The following is a 2,511-nucleotide window of genomic DNA, read 5'->3' as shown; positions in this document are numbered from 1 at the left end:
TTATCATCACAAAAGCTTGTTGATTCTCACACACTTAGTTGCTCTATACATGAAAAGTATAATTATCTTCTAAAGCTTGACTAGATATTAAGCCATGTCTGACCCTCAGATTGGAGCTTTAGACTAAGATTGCAAGATTCCTGGAATTCATATTAAAAATTTTGGAATCCTTATTTTTCTTTTTTTTTCAAATAGTTTTCGAAAAATCAAAAAAAAAATCATAAAATGATGAAAATCAAAAAAAAATATTTCATGTCTCTTGTTTGAGTCTTGAGTCAATTTTTAAGTTTGGTATCAATTGCATACTCATCTTGCATTTTTCGAAAATTGCATTCATGCATTGCATTCATCATGATCTTCAAGTTGTTCTTGATAAACCTTCTTGATTGATCTTCATATTTTAGTGTTTTGTGTTGTATGGTGTTTTTCATATGCATTCTTGAAATCTTAGTGTCTAAGCATTAAAGATTTCTAAGTTTGGTGTCTTGCATGTTTTCTTTGCATTAAAAATTTTTCAAAAATAAGTTCTTGATGTTTATCATGATCTTCAAAGTGTTCTTGGTGTTCATCTTGACATTCATAGCATTCTTGCATGCATTCATTGTTTTGATCTAAAATTTCCATGCATTGAGCATTTTTAGTGTTTTTCTCTCTCATCTTTAAAAATTCAAAAATCAAAAAAAAAATATCTTTCCTTTTTTCTCTCTTAAAATTTCAAAAATTAGATTTGACTTTTTCAAAAATTTTTAAAATCTAGTTGTTTTTATGAGTCAAATCAAATTTTCAAACTAAAAATCTTATCTTTTTCAAAATCTTTTTCAAAAATCAAATCTTTTTCATTTTTCTTATTTATTTTCGAAAATTATAAAAATATTTTTCAAAAATCATTTTCTTATCTTTACTACATAATTTTCGAAAATAACATCATCAATTAATGTTTTGATTCAAAAATTTCAAGTTTGGTACTTGCTTGTTAATAAAGATTCAAACTTTAAGTTCTAGAATCATATCTTGTGATTTCTTGTGAATCAAGTCATTAATTGTGATTTTAAAAATAAAATATTTTTCAAAACTAATTTCAATCATATCTTTTGAAAAATATCTTTTTTATCTTATCTTTTTCAAAATTTGATTTCAAAATATCTTTTCTAACTTCTTATCTTCTTATCTTTTCAAAATTGATTTTCAAATTTGTTTCAACTAACTAACTTTTTGTTTGTTTCTTATCTTTTTCAAAACCACCTAACTAACTCTCTCTCTCTCTCTAATTTTTGAAAATATCTCCCTCTTTTTCAAAATTTCTTTTTAATTAACTAATTATTTTAATTTTTGATTTTAATTTTTGAAAATTACTACCCTTTTTTCAAAAACTATTTTCGAAAATCACTAACTCTTTTTCAAAAATAATTTTCGAAAATTCCCTTTCTCTCTCATCTCCTTCTATTTATTTATTCATCTACTAACACTTCTCTTCATCTCACATCCCTGCTCTCCTCACCCTTGTGTTTCTTTCTTTACATTACATTCTTTTCTTCTTCTTTTCTTCTACTCACAAAAGGAACCTCTATACTTGGGCAAAAAGGATCCCTATTATTATTATTTTTCTGTTCCCTCTTTTTCATATGAGTAGGAGCAAGGACAAGAATATTCTTGTTGAAGCAGATCCAGAACCTGAAAGGACTCTGAAGAGGAAACTAAGAGAAGCTAAATTACAACAATCCAGCAAGCACCTTTCAGAAATTTTCGAACAGGAAGAGGAGATGGCGGCCGAAAATAATAATAATACAAGGAGGATGCTTGGTGACTTTACTGCACCAAATTCCAATTTACATGGAAGAAGCATCTCCATCCCTACCATTGGAGCAAACAATTTTGAGCTGAAACCTCAGCTAGTTTCTCTGATGCAGTAGAACTGCAAGTTTCATGGACTTCCATCTGAAGATCCTTTTCAGTTCTTAACTGAATTCTTGCAGATCTGTGATACTGTTAAGACTAATGGAATAGATCCTGAAGTCTATAGGCTTATGCTTTTCCCTTTTGCTGTAAGAGACAGAGCTAGAATATGGTTGGACTCTCAACCCAAGGATAACCTGAACTCTTGGGATAAGCTGGTCACAGCTTTCTTAGCCAAGTTCTTTCCTCCTCAAAAGCTTAGCAAGCTTAGAGTGGATGTTCAAACCTTCAGACAGAAAGAAGGTGAATCCCTCTATGAAGCTTGGGAGAGATACAAAAGACTGACCAAAAAGTGTCCTTCTGACATGCTTTCAGAATGGACCATCCTGGATATATTCTATGATGGTCTGTCTGAGTTAGCTAAGATGTCATTGGATACTTCTACAGGTGGATCCATTCACCTAAAGAAAAAGCCTGTAGAAGCTCAAGAACTCATTGACATGGTTGCTAATAACCAGTTCATGTACACTTCTGAGAGGAATCCTGTGAGTAATGGGACGCCTATGAAGAAGGGAGTTCTTGAAATTGATACTCTGAATGCTATATTGGCTCAGAAAA

The 2,511-nt window shown here is 30.5% G+C and overlaps 1 non-coding gene across 1 annotated transcript; it reads right to left on the bottom strand.

Annotated features, from left to right (window-relative positions):
• Positions 1 to 2,156: 2,156 nt before the first annotated feature.
• LOC112738641 (small nucleolar RNA R71) lies at positions 2,157 to 2,264 on the bottom strand. The gene has a single exon (XR_003169589.1). It is a non-coding gene; the product is annotated as a small nucleolar RNA R71 (small nucleolar RNA).
• Positions 2,265 to 2,511: the final 247 nt, after the last annotated feature.

This window comes from Arachis hypogaea, chromosome 13, assembly GCF_003086295.3.
Source record: "Arachis hypogaea cultivar Tifrunner chromosome 13, arahy.Tifrunner.gnm2.J5K5, whole genome shotgun sequence".
Taxonomy (NCBI): domain Eukaryota; kingdom Viridiplantae; phylum Streptophyta; class Magnoliopsida; order Fabales; family Fabaceae; genus Arachis; species Arachis hypogaea.
This window is presented reverse-complemented; position numbering and strand designations above follow the sequence as displayed.